The sequence below is a fragment of the Aulonocara sp. 'chitande type north' Nkhata Bay genome, linkage group LG12 (assembly GCF_057382095.1).
Source record: "Aulonocara sp. 'chitande type north' Nkhata Bay isolate Kocher_YH1m ecotype deep benthic linkage group LG12, A_spYH_male_GT1.1, whole genome shotgun sequence".
In the NCBI taxonomy this organism is placed as follows: Eukaryota; Metazoa; Chordata; class Actinopteri; order Cichliformes; family Cichlidae; genus Aulonocara; species Aulonocara sp. 'chitande type north' Nkhata Bay.
Window position 1 is genome coordinate 5,407,007 of NC_141355.1, and position 14,834 is coordinate 5,421,840.

The 14,834-nt window shown below is 43.1% G+C and overlaps 1 long non-coding RNA gene across 1 annotated transcript; it reads left to right on the forward strand.

The window, feature by feature from the left end:
* The first annotated feature begins 199 nt into the window (after nt 1–199).
* On the forward strand, nt 200–13,810 carry LOC147316767 (uncharacterized). Its single transcript, XR_015131729.1, has 3 exons — nt 200–520; nt 13,372–13,539; nt 13,622–13,810. It is a non-coding gene; the product is annotated as an uncharacterized LOC147316767 (long non-coding RNA).
* Nucleotides 13,811–14,834: the final 1,024 nt, after the last annotated feature.

Below are 14,834 nucleotides of genomic sequence, written 5' to 3' on the forward strand. Positions count from 1 at the left end.
GAGAGCCAAGCACGAAAGACGTCACTGCAGGAAACAATTTTTCGGTGAAAGAAAATGAGGACAGAATAAATGTCCCGGTAAGTAATATTAAGTTTGTTGAGTTTAGTAAACTTCGGCGAAATTAGAATACCAAGGAAAAAATAACACTTAAAGAATTATTGCAGCCGTGGAATATTTCTGACAGTATGCTACAGAGGGGAGCTAACATAAGAGTTATGAGTTATAAGATGTAATCTAAGTCGTAACATTGCTGTATGGAGCTGCAGATTTGGTTGCAGGTTAACATAGCTGGACTGGCCATCGGGCTTATTTGACTTATTTTTTATTTTTTTTGTAACGGCATGAACAATGAGAGGTGGTGGATTGGCCAGATGCAGGTCGATGTGTAGAAATAACTCCGTTGTTTGGTGGTGGCTATGGCGGGGCTTCCACAGAGGCAGCAGGTGGATGAGGGAAGGGGAGGCAGGAGGAGAGCCCCGAGGCAGCCGCCAGTCCGAGTGTCAGGTGAACTGAACTTCAGGTAAGAAGTTATGACCTGCAGTCTCTCTGGGTCAGATATGAACTAAGTTTAGGTGGAGTTTATTTTCGTTGTGCTGACTTTTTACTGTCAGTTGCAATAACTCATACTGCGTTCTAGCCAGCTTGGAGTTTTTATACAGCTGTTCGGTTGCTATGATGTTACTGATAGTGAACTTTATTTTATTCATAAGGTTAGTTAGTAGAGTTGCCAACGGCTCCTTAAAAAAATGGAATGGTCCCTCAATCAGAGAAAATATTACACGTTTCGTATTGAGCTGAGAAGAGACGCAGTTTGTCCCGAACTTCAGCTAGAATGGAAAAAGACACAAAGCTGGATTTATTCTGTCTTTACGCTGCACAGCTGCCTCTTCTCTCATCCTCCCTCTCCTGTTGCTACTTCAATCATGAAACTGATCGATGATCAGCTGATCGGCTTTTCTCTCTTGTTTGTTTATCGCCCACTTTGCGCCAGAAAGATGAAACCAGCAGATGTCGCGCTAAACAACAGCAGCACGTTTAAGCTTGATCGGCTGTTGTTAGAATTTATTTAATATTAATTTCTAGTATCAGCTGATGTTTGCTGGAGCCACAGCTGTAAAGCTGCTGGTCATGATGTCGGTTTGGATATCTGGTGAGAGGGAAACATGAAGACCACCCACCAGGATCCTTTTTTATGTAGCTGACAGCTGGTAACTGTGCAGGGGCGGGTCTAGCAAAGTTTTGCCAGGGGGCCAGGTAGGGCATTAACAGGGAAAGGGGGCACAAAGAAATACTTTTCTTTCCTATTCTCATTTAAAATATCTAGCTTTTATTAAATAATTATCTAAATCTTACAACCAAAGTTTTTATCTGACGTAAAATGTATAGAAATCATACATATACCAAAAAGACTGTACATCACTGTCACAACAGGGTTTGTTTTCATTCAAAGGCTTTATGGCTTTAATACCTGGTGGGTCGGTCTGTAGTCAAAATGCCCGATTTTCTGTCCCAGTCCAGCCCTGCAGGTTATACTGGCAGTGTCACCATGCCAGCTGAATGTATTTCATCATCAGCCAGTGTTGTTCTTTATCAATATTACCAAAGTTTACCATAAGGCAGCATAGAAAGTATTTACTTGCTTTCAGGTTTTATTCAAATATTAGTCTTTTCAGTTGTTTCTCCACTTTTTTCCTGTTTCAAAATCAAACACCAGTTTGTGAGAAGATTATCTTCTTTTTTTAACAGGCAGAGAAAGTTTTGCATTGGAATGGCTAATTTGTCAATTGTTTGCTACAAATGTTCGTATTTTAATATTCAAAAATGTTTTTGCCCAAAACATATGTGCAGTATATGTCAGTAAAAATACTATGCAAATATTGCTGTCCTTGAATGCTGAGTAAACACTGACAAAGCACTGATTGTATCTCTTGTACTTTATCAACGCAGTATCTAAAAACTTTGCACCGTAGTGGTTAAAATCTCATTCTAATAAGAGTTAAAAGTGCATTTGGTTATTAGGTTTATAGGATTATTGAATTATGGTTAAGGGTTGGTAGAATTTTTTTTAAAAAACATTATCTGCCAATTAAATCTGCCACCCTTCTCCAAATCTGTGCCCCTACCTGGCCCCCCCAACAAAAATTTTCTAGACACGCCACTGTACCTGTGTAGTTGGTGCACTGTCCCACAACATCACTCATGCTCAAGATTTACACAGGGCCAGATACCTACATTCAAGCTACCTTCTCGTAACAGCACAGTGATACAGAATTTTAGGATTTGTTTTAATAATGCACAAAAGTATTACAACTTAACTCTTAAAAATGTTAATCAAGAAACTGGGTTTTATGACGTGCAGCATGTCATAGCACGTAAAGCACGTGCAGTGCTTTAATTTGCTTCTCTTGCTATCTATGCATTTTTTCTCAGTAGCCGATTTCTGATACCTTCACAGGTGTTGAATAAACAAATGTTTGACCCTCACACAGAGCGGCTGTGCACGTCAAATAATGAGAAGTGCCACAACTTCCAATGTGTTAATAATGGACTGGATTTATATAGCGCTTTTCAAGGCACCCAAAGCGCTTTACAATGCCACTATTCAGTCACTGGTGAAGGCAACTACGGTTGTAGCCACAGCTGCCCTGGGGCAGACTGACAGAAGCGAGGCTGCCATATCGCGCCATCACCAGTAGGCGGTAGGGTAAAGTGTCTTGCCCAAGGACACAACGACCAGGACAGAGAGCCCAGGGATCGAACCGGCAACCTTCCGGTTACAGATGTGCTTCCCAACTCCCTGAGCCACAGTTGCCCTCAACTTCACTTGCAGCACAGGTGGTGGACTTTAAAGAAGGGTAACAAGATTGAATACACGGTTGTGCAACAATGCTGATGAAGTGAAGAAGCTTCTCGGATGAGAGGTGAAACGTCTTCAAGCAACTTAAAGAAGTCCAGACGCTTTTCTTTACAAGCTCCTTTGACTACGATGACCTGAATGACTGAGAACCTTCACAGACAACAATGCTGATTCTGTAGTTTATTGTATGACACCGTTATGTTTCCTTTACATGAACTGTGGGCAGTAGTAGCACTGATGTTGGTCGCTATGGTATTTGTAACTGTGGGTGTTCCTGTAGGGCTACGCGTGAGAATTCACAAATGTGCTGTTGCAACTTCCTCAAAAGCTGCAGTTGCTGCAGCCTCTGAGAAATGCTCACAGATTGATAGGTATGTTATGGAGCCTCGCAAGGCACATTGAAGAAAAAAAATTTGAACATGTATTTTGCGAGATGAAGATAGTGCTCAGTGGAAGGGGAAACACTCGTGGCTAGGTGTACTTTGATCTGGTGGTCTTTGTTGCATTCATTAACAACCAGCTGCAGTACTCTGTACAGCTTTACAGGTATTGATGGAAGCATGATAAATGCAAAGAAAAAAACTCTCAAGATCTTGCGAAACATTTGTGGGATCTTGCAAAAGTAAGTTTTGACAGAATTTGTTCTGTTTAGTGTGGTGCACAATAGCAATTTTCTAAGATCACACTTTAGCAATAAATTGACTTTGTGAAGTCCTTTATCATTCTTATTGTCATGGGCATATCCTATTATCTTTTTTCTATACATTAGATTTTATTTGTTGTCCCGTATACCAATTTGTCATTCTTTGTGAAATGCAGATGCATAAAACAGTTCTATGCAAAACATGCATGCTACTTTCATGCTGCACATTCTACAACAAACACTTATTTTGTCGTGAATAAAACTTATAACTAAAAAATTAAAAAACAACCCTCTTAAGGTAAGGAAATCACAAAAAGTTTAATCTATGCCTCTGGACATACATATTGTCAGTGGAAGAAACTCATCCATCCTCCTGACCCGCTTCTTGAAGATGGGAATCACCACCTCGGTCCGCCAATCCAGAGGTACCCCTAATCTCCATGCAACATTGTAGAAACGTGTCAACCAGGACAGCCCTATAACATCCAGAGCCTTCAGTTACTCAGGGCAAACCTTTTCCACCCCAAGGAGTTGTAGTTTATTACAATAAAAACAGTCAAAACAGCACTGGTCAGAAGGCAACAAGAATTAAAATATTACAATATAAAAATAAATGCTAAAAATAAAATTCTAGAAAGAATTCATGATGCACGAGAATGTGTGAGAATACAGATGGGGACCTCTGCCAGGCGCTCCAAGTGCACCCTCACGTTTAGGCACCCCAGATCTGTCCAACATCCTTTCCTACGACCTGATCCAACGCACCACCAGGTGTTCATCAGTTGACAGCTCAGCATCTCTCTTCACCCAACTCTCCAGAACATACAGCCACAGATCTGATGATATGATTACAAATTCAATGACTGTTCTCGCCTCTATGCAGATGCTCCATGTTTATCTCTGTAAGAAAGTTGTGGAGGAGAATCTGTTCCTGTGTGGTGTGTGATCGTAAGCTCTGGATTTTCCTGTCGAACTTACCTTTACAATGGAGATTCACCCTATAGCTGTCAGTGATCATGGTCCTGTATCTTTAACACTAATGCACAAGAATAATACTACGCCAAGAAAAAACTGGAGATTTAATATATCACTACTTAAAGATGAAGACTTTATTAAATATTTTAAAAAAGAGTGGACTTCATATTTGGACTATAATGACACTCCCGAAACATCAGCTTCTGTTCTATGGGAAGCAGGGAAAGCTGTGATGAGAGGTAAAATAATTTCTTTCTCATCACATAAAAAGAAAAAAGAAAACAAAAATATTCAGGAAAAAAACATCAAATCACTAGAAGAAGCCTACGCGTCCCACCAAGATCAGGAAACATTGAACAAAATACGCAAAACAAAACTAGAATTAAATGAGATAATTGATAAAAATAAAAATAAATTCTTAGTACAAAGACTACACCTACAAAATTATGAACATGGTAATAAATCCGGTCAATTTCTAGCAAACCAGCTAAAAATAAATAAATAAAAAACAACTATATGTGCTGTTCAAGATTCATCTGGGAACACAATATATGAACCGATACAAATAAACAGCATTTTCAGGGATTTCTATAAAATGTTGTATTCACCACAAATAAACCCATCTAAAAAAGAAATTGATCAGTTTTTGGACAACATAGCTCTTCCAAAATTATTGGACACTCAAGCAATGGCACTGGATTCACCACTGACACCAGGTGAACTCCAGGAAGTCCTGATAAGTATGCCCAATAATAAGGCTCCAGGTCCAGACGGCTTTCCTGCAGAATTCTACAAAGAATTCTGGTCGATTCTAGCACCAGTTTTCTACAGAACGTTGTTGGAAATTAAAGAAAAGGGCAGACTTCCATCAAATATGAATTCTGCAAACATTAATCTCCTGCTAAAACCAGGCAAAGACCCTGTATATCCCTCAAGCTATCGTCCAATATCCCTTATAAACTTAGACCTTAAAATAATCTGCAAAGCTCTCTCAAAGAGACTGGAGAAAATAACCCCCCTCTTAATTCATCCTGACCAAACTGGTTTCATAAAAGGTAGGCACTCATCAACAAATACACGTAGATTACTTAATTTGATAGACTACTCATACAGTAAAAACCTAGAAACTACAATATTCTCTTTAGACGCAGAAAAAGCATTTGACAGAGTTAACTGGAAATTTCTGTTTGCAACTTTACACAAATTTGGTTTTGGATCCTCTTTCATAAACTGGTTAAAATATTATATAATTCCCCAACAGCTTGTGTTAGAACAAATGACCAGACATCCTCCAGCTTCTGTCTCTTGAGGGGCACCAGGCAGGGATGCCCACTCTCCCCTTCACTGTTTGCAATTTTTATTGAACCACTAGCAGCAGCAATTAGACAGAATTCAGTAATTAAGGGCATAAAATGCAAGAACGTGGAACATAAAATCAGCCTTTATGCGGATGATGTGTTACTCTTTCTCCAAAATTCACAAACCAATATCTCTGGGGTGATTGAATTGATAAACTCTTTTGCAAGAATATCAGATTACTCAATTAAATGGTCAAAATCTACAGTCCTACCGATTAATTGCTCCCTCCATAATTCCTCTTCTACACCACTGCAATCAGGAAATATAAAATATTTAGGTATTAATGTTTCTCCCAAGCTTGCAGATCTAACTAAATTAAACCATATCCCACTTTTAAAGAAGGTAGAAGATGATCTGGCTAGATGGAAATGTCTACCCATATCACTCATGGGAAGGGTTGCCGCTATAAAAATGATGGTCTTACCAAAAATAAATTATTTATTCTCAATGATCCCAACTAAACCGCCACAAGATCAGGTTCAGATCTCTAGATTCATGTATGTCCAAATTCCTTTGGAAAAATAAACCCCCACGTATAAGCTTAAAAACACTACAAAAGACCAAGGATAAAGGAGGAATAGAACTGCCTAACTTTCAGCACTACTTCTTAGCCAACAGGCTTCAGTTTATCTCAGGATGGCTAAAACATACCCTCTTAGATGAACCTTGGCTAGATGTAGAACAAGCACTTTGCAATAATCTAGAGATCTCAGACCTACCATTTATCAGCTCAAACATCCAACGACATGAATGCTTTAAAAGCATCAACATCAGCTCTTCTCTGACAGCATGGTGGGAGTTTCTAACATTGACGGCGTCTTCATTAATCCCATGCAAACGTACACCTATCTGGAACAACCCTGACATATTACAAAACAATAATATGATAAACTTTTCAGATTGGAGTGGTAAAGGAATCAAATATTTAGAACATATACTAGAAGGAACAGAATTTATTTCATTTGACAGACTAGTTACACAATATGGGATCAACAAGAAAAGATTTTTAGAATATCAACAAATTAAATCCATAGTAAAAAAGAAATTTAAACCGGGTCAAGTTGAACTACAAACACCACCAAGTGTGGTTCAATTTCTTACTCTTAAAACCCCCAAATTAATCACTTCCTATTGCAAAATGGGAAGCGGATTTATCAGTTAACTTAGACCTAAACTTCTGGTCTCAGATTTGCTTAAAAACCTTTCATCTAATTAGAAATCCCAGTCTTCAATTAATTCAATACAAAATATTACATAGAGTGCACTATACAGGTCATCGGATGTTCAAGATGGGCTTTACGTCTACCAACAACTGCTCACACTGCCAAACCAATTCACCGGACAATTATATCCACGCTCTTTGGTTCTGTCCACCAGTTCAGAAGTTTTGGTGCGAGATATGTGAAGACTTATCGAAGTGTCTGAAATGTAACATTCCAACTTCCCCCTTAGTGTGTTTGTTGGGCAGCTTAGATAATGTCACTTCAGAAAAGAATATCGCCCATATGGTTTTCACTGCCCTATGCATAGCCAAGAAAACAGTCCTCATGAACTAGAAAAATAAAAATAATCTTAATTCTAACCAATATAGAAATTATCTATTAGATTACATTAGTCTTGATACAGCCTCTGCCACCACATCAGATCAATTGCTCTGGGCTCCATCACCTAGTGGGGGTGGGGGGGGGTCATAGTTTGGTCCCGCCTTCACTGTTGTGATTGGTGTGGGGGTAGGGACAGGCTTAGGGCGTCGGGGGGTTCCCCGGAGGCATCTTCCTTGGGGGGCTCAACCCGGGGTAGCGGTCATGTCCGGTTAGGGGCTCTGTTGGCTCTCAGGTGACTGTTTCCTCGCGGCTGCGTGCAGCGGGGCTAGGGGAGGGTCTGTGCTGACAGACGTGGGTTACTGACCTGGTAGCCTGGCTGCCCCTGGGTGGGTCCGGGATGGGCGTGAGGTTCTGGGGGCGCTCCGTCTCTGGGCTGGGGCCCGGGCCGGGCCTCGGGGGCTTGAGTCCTGGTTGGTGTGTTGCCGGGGTTGTTGGCGGGTGGGTGCATGGGGGCCCATCCCTGGAGCAGGGTGCCGCCGGTACATCGAGCCACCTGGGGGGCTCTTCAAGTGGTGGGGGAGATTGTCACATCTTGCAGGAACTTTCCTCTCTTCAGGAACTCTCTCTGAAGGAGGGGGAGATACAGGAGAGGTGGAGGAAGATCTCAGCCTGTGTGTTTATTGTCTTATGTAGTCTGGAAGATGAGTGGATGGTGGGGTGGGTGCAGTTTTCTCTGTGGTGGGGTTGGGTGGACTGTCCCGGGCTCTGTGGGGCCGGGCGGCGCTGCTGCACTGGGCCCCGGTCTGGATGGGCCTGGGCCCCCTTTCCCTGGCGGGTCGCGGAGTATGGGGGTGCCTACTGGGGTCAGCGGGGGAGCTGGCCCCAGGGAGGGGTCACTTGCCCCTCCCTTCCTTCCCTCCCCATCTCCAGCTGCCTCCCTCTTCCTGCTCCTCCACAACCACCCACACATGCAGGGCCTTGGAGTGGGGGTATGTTACCAGGGTGCAGAGGAGGCTACCCCCCCCCCCCCCCCCCCCCCTTCCCTTTCTGGCTGCCTCTGCCTCAATTTTATCCCACAACTTAGACATTTACATCATTCACACTCTCATTACACATACATATAGGATCTTGGGGGTGGGCACGATACACGGAATCCAAATTACCATCAGGGTGTACACCTCACCCCTGGCGTCGTTGCCCACCTCTCAATTTTAAATACACGTAGACATTGAGGGCTAGCAGGAGGGACTATGCGCTTACCTGCTGCTCTCTGGCAGGTAGCTCCATGCCCTCCTGGGTTTTAAATGCACCTTAGAACACACATGCATCAACACTACAATGAGCGGGTGGAGGGAGGTTTGGAGTCGTCTCTCACCCCCGTTCTCTGCGGCCTGCTGGAGCGGGGGGGCTAGGTGGAGGAGTTGGCCTTCCGACTGCGGTCTGGAGTGTGGGGCCTTCCTGCTGCTGCGGAGTCGGGGCGGTCTGCCTCCCCCCACCGCAGGGAAAAGGGTAACACCACCTGGGTCTGGGTGCAGTTCCCCCCTCCAGGGGCAAGGGTACCTAGACCCGGTTCGTAGAGTACGCTTGGGGAGTGTGATCGTGTGTACAGCGTCTCTTCATGTCTGTCTCCACGTTGGTTGAGTGTGGAGTAAGTGCATATGAGAGCATGAGGGTGGGAATGGATGTTTGTTTATTTTATTTATTTTTATTTTATTTAAGTATTTATTGTCATTGTCAGAGAACAATGAAATTGCGTTTGGGGCTTCCGTACAACCCGTAAATAAAATAATGAAGAAAATAATAAATACCCCTTAAAACCCAAGTGTAAATATTTAACCCAGTGTGACTCCAGTGCAATAAGACAATCCTTAGCAACAACATAAGAACATGACAAGTAATGTTCATAAGAAATTCAGACAAAGACCTGAGAAACATGACAAAGTACAACAATGCAACCCATTCAATATTATTGTACTGTGAGATATGATGTCAGATATAATAGTTATCTATTTAAGAAAGAGGCAGGAGGGGGAAAGAGAATAAAGATATGATGCACCAGACCAGTTCAGTGCTATTAAGAAGTTGGATATGGTTATTGTCCGTGAGAGGGGGGCAGAGAGTTCAGGAGCCTCACAGCCTGTGGATACAGGCTGTTGGCCAGGTAAAAAAAAACAACAACAACTAAACTGTATCAGAAGTTTTAGGCCGAAGCCCATCATGTGCAATCCTGACTGTAAACAGCACAGTAATTAATTTACAAACAGGACGTAAACAACACTGGAGTAGCATCAAGTGAGGGTTAGATGTGTTTATTTTTATATATGGTGTATCTGTGTGTGCCTGTATGTCTGTGTCTATATGTCAGGTTGGGTGTCAGACGCCACCTCTCTGAGGACATCTCAGGCCCTCCAAGGTTTGGAGGCCTATCTCCTGTAACATGGTAGACTAATGTGCCTGTGTTAATTCAGCTCCATATTATTGTGTGAAGTTGCACTGGGTTGGGAGTGGTTTTGTGTGTGTGTCACATTTTTGGTGAGCCAATGGCTGGAATGGGGTTGGACTAATTAGAGGCAGGTGTACTTGATTGCACTGATACACTGGTCTACTTATAGCCCACACTACAAACACTGCTGTGTCGTTTTGTCTCTCTGTGCAGGTATGTAATGTGATGAAATCAGATATGTTTGGGATGGATGGATTTTGTGCTATGAATTCTATAGTGAAAGTGTCGTTTTGTCTCTCTGTGCAGGCCAGGGCCTATTATATGCCACAGCCTAAAGGTAGCAGAGTTGCAGAGGCTGGAGTGACCACTGGCTATATGCTTGCAGGGTGGTGGGTCTCCAAGGACAACTTCTAACCCTGTTACAGGCAACACGTGGAGTGCAACTGGCCGTGTGGCATAGCTGGCTCTGGCCTTGGGACTGTGTGTTTTTTATACAATTCATAAATGGGACACTGGACTGTTTTATCTTTTATCTCTTGATATATTTTTTTGTCAATAAATTATCTTTTAGAATTTTATTGACTGTCATCTTTTTGCCCACGACAGAGATGGTTGGTCAGACCTAGAATCTTTCTTTGGGTGTGTTACATCTCCCCCCGACCACCACTTCCCCTGCCGGTGGCGGACTCCCTCAGACATCGGTGCGTTGGTGGTTCTTTGTGTCCGGGGATGGGCGTCCGGGTACACACCGGCTCACTCCTTGGCGGCCGCTTATCGGGGCCTGGAGCCTGGGGCTCGCTCGGGCCACTTCGGAGGTGGGGTGCCCCCGGCCTCTCGGCCTGGGGCTCGGTCGCTCAGGCACGGCTGGCTGCCAACTCCCCCTGGCTTCTGCTCCGCGGCTGCTGAGTGAGCCCTCATCTGGGACTCTCCTCAGCTCTTTCTGGGACAGTGGCGCGGCTGCCCCTCTGTTGGTCTTCCTTGGTCTCTTGTATTCTGGGGGCCTCTGGATGTCTGGAGTTTTGATCTCCTCCATACCTGCTTCATGCCCTGGAGGACGGGGCTGTGGCCCCCCCACACCCTCTAGCAGATCATTACATGAAGGAACCTTTTAAAAAAAACAACAAAAAAAAACAAGCGCGTCCATGCTCACAGGTGTACACACGGGTGATCACACCCACAAACTACACCCTTTTTGGCTCCTACCTCAAAGCACACTGTGTTCTGTTGATCTTATGTGCTGCACAATAATGTTTAACATTTAGTATTTACTGTCATATTCCCATATATCATTGTGATGTTGTTTATTCTATTACTCTTGTTCTCTTCTGCTTGTTTTCTTTTTTCTTTCTCAGCAGGTGATCCAGGTGATTGATATATGCATTTTTTTTTTTTTTTTTTTTTCCTGCTCATTCTGTTGGTTTTTGTTTTTTGCCCTTCTCCCCCGTCCCTCTTCTCAGCTGTTTTTCTTTCCCTCTTTCTTTCTCCCCTTCTTTCCCCCAGTCAAGTCTGTCCCGTATTCAGTAAGTGAAAATAAAATAAACAATAAAAGGTGAATCAAATGGACCATTACGGCAAGGCTGGGATGGTCAATTTGGTAAAGTAAATCCATTGGGCATCTTTCTTTGCCTTTAGACAACAATTCTGATGACAAAAGAGCCAAACGGGACAGGCAAAAAACAAAACAAAAAAAACAATGGACTTTGCAAACAAATACTGTAGATTTTCCTTGCTTAAAGATTTTGTAAATAGCTATTTTTTCATATGCACTGTAATTGAGCCTGCCCCCACTGTAAATGAGATCTAGTCAGGTTTCAGAACTCACAGCACAGAAACGGCTTTAGTGAAGGTTACAAATGTTTCCTCTTACAGTGGACTCGGTGTGTACTTGTCCTGCTAGACCTCAGTGCAGCTTTCGATACTGTCGACCATAATATTTTATTAGTACGATTAGAGCGTGCTGTAGGGATTACAGGTACTGCGCTGCAGTGGTTTGTATCACATCTACAATATATTTATGTAAATGAAGAGTCCTCTTCACACACTAGGGTTTATTATGGCATTCCACAGGGTTCTGTGCCAATTCTGTTTACATTATACACGCTTCCCTTAGGCAGTATAATCAAAAGGCATATCATATATTTTCACTGCTATGCAGATGACACACAATTTTATGAATCCATGAAGCCAGATAACACACAGCAATTGTTTAAACTGCAGGAATGTCTTAAAGACATAAATACCTGGAAGACCTCTAACTTTCTGCTTCTAAATGCAAATAAAACTGAGGTTATTGTACTTGGCCCAGAAAATCTTAGAAATATGGTATCTAACCAGATTCTTACTCTGGATGGCATTACCTTGGCCTCCAGTAACACTGTGAGGAACCTTGGAGTCATTTTTGACCAGGAAATGCCCTTCAATATTTCTCCTATATTGGCTTCCTTCATTGGCTCCCTGTTAAATCCAGAATTGGATTCAAAATCCTGCTCCTCACATACAAGGTCTTAAACAATCAGACCCCATCTTATTTCAATAACCTTATAGTACCATATCACCCCATTAGAGCACTTCCTTCTTGCACTGCAGGCTTACTTGTTGTTCCTAAAGTATTTAAAAGTAGAATGGGAGGCAGAGCCTTCAGTTTTCAGGTCCCTCTTCTGTGGAACCAGCTTGGTCAGGTGACCCTGAATCCTTGATTAGTTATGCTGCAGAGCAATACTGGAATAGCACATGGAAAAAGACACAACACATAACAACAATGTCCAGTGGCTAGTGGAGATAAGAGCACATTACAGCGACCTCCCTGAACTAGCTCCAGTGACCATGACAGTGACAGACATCCAAGAAAGAGCCTCGAGCATGAAGTGTTAGACAGCACCAGGCCCTGGTATGATTTCTGCCCAGTGGCTAAAGAAGCTAACTGCACTCCATGAGCACCTGGCTGCACAAATAAACCTGCTGCTGTTGGATGACACACAAGGGCAGACAGGCCTGATCCCCAATCCGATTGTTCAGTCTGACGTTACTAGCCGTGTCTGGGTTTAAACTCCGCTGCAGGTCCATATATCAAACGATCACTATGGCATTACTGAGAGTTGAAAAACTGTCTAAAGTCTTTCATCTTTAATAAAATGATCAGCGTTCTGCTCTACCAGGTGTAACAATTGAGTTTAACATCCAGGCATCCATGAAAACGGAATTTATGACATTTAACGGAGTTAGAAGTTAGCAGGGAGTTAGCTCGCTAGCTTCTATCTAAATACAATATAGCATGTCCTGACTGCGGGGTTTTGGAAACAAATTAAAACGTACAGCTCTGCTATCACTTCCTGTCGTGGTCTGGGTGGTTTTCCACAGCATCGGCTCCTCCCCACTGGGTGGAGTCTTTGTTGTTCCTCACCTGATGGCAATCGTACCAGCAGTATTTATGACCGGCGCACTCAACTGGTCTTCGCCAGATTATCTGCCAACTTTAGTCAGTTCTCGGCCTCATATCCGTTCCTTGGTGACTCATCGTGTGTATTAACCGTATCTCTGTTTTTCTCGTCAGCCTGTGAAACCCACCTACCAAGTTCTCCTGGATACCAGTTTGCTGCCGCCGGTAATCCCTCTCCGTTTTGGAACTGCCATTCTCTCCTGCCTGCCTCCCTGCATTGCATACAGCACCCACCTGGACCTCTCCTGCCTCCCCCCTCCACGCAACCCCACCTGCAAGCTTGTAAGACAGCTCTGTGTACTATCCTTAGATTCACTCACAACCCTCTGTGGGATTCCCCTGACTGCTCTCTCCTCTGTTTCAGTGCCCTGGCCCGCCACAGTTTCCCCTGCCCAGTACCTGCACCCAGTTATCCCTGCCATCTAGTTATCATCACAGTATTTTCTCTCGCCTCAGACATCTAGTTTATGTTCATTGATTCTAGTCTGCACTTTCTGTTAGCCTCTGAGCATTGTAAAATAAAATCTCTTTTCGTTACACCTCACCCCTGGCCTCCGGTTTTGAATCTGCACTTGAGTCCATCCCATTTCCACGGGCCACTGTGCCATGACAGTATAATCTGGCCACTGTCATGTTCTCGGTGGTCAGGAACAAATGTAATCGCATGGCAGGATGCTGTAAAAGGACCAAACTTCAGCCAGGAGAACAACTGAGATAATCCATCCACATATGAGGTTAGTCATTCATATACTGCTGCATGGGCTGGGTTGTAGTTACATCCTAAGGTTTTAAAAACTGAGCTTAAATGAATGATTAGTGGTAATAAAAGCCGAGGGAGGTCAACAGTGATCACTGATTGTTTTAGGAGCTTTTTGAGATCAAATAGAAGAAAATACATAACGTTAAACATGTTAACAACACAAAAGCCATATTAAACGCAGACTACTTTAGACCCGGAAGTAGGATTCGTCGCGTCACCACTGAACAACCGGATAATCTCCAGAAGGAATTGGTCCCACAGAAAAAATGCACAGAAATAAATTATTTTTCAAGAATAATTAAATAGATTCAACATCTTTCTTCAACAGAACTGCAGACTGCAGAGATGGTACCTTCCCAAAGGAAAAAGTAGTATAGCTTACTAGGGCAGCGGTCCCCAACCCCCAGGCCTCGGACAGGTACCGGTCCGTGAGTCGTTTGGTACCGGGCCGCGAGAGTTGAGGTTCAGGTGTGAAATGTATAGTTTTCAGGGTTTTTATTGGTTTTCAGCGTTATTTTGTTATAGTTTTTATCGTTTACTCGGTCTTCCTGGGTCTTTTCACGTGTGTTATGAATAAATTGTCTTTTTTTCGGTACCGGTACTAGTTTTATTTTGTTGTATTTATCCGCGACACCTTAAAGGCCGGTCCGTGAAAATATTGTCGGGCATAAACCGGTCGGTGGCGCAAAAAAGGTTGGGGACCGCTGTACTAGCGTATATTAGACTTAACAGTTACCATATACAGTAATGGACTTCTATATATTTTACATAAGATTAAAACATTGGGTGTAAGATTCAGATAATTATTTATTAAAAG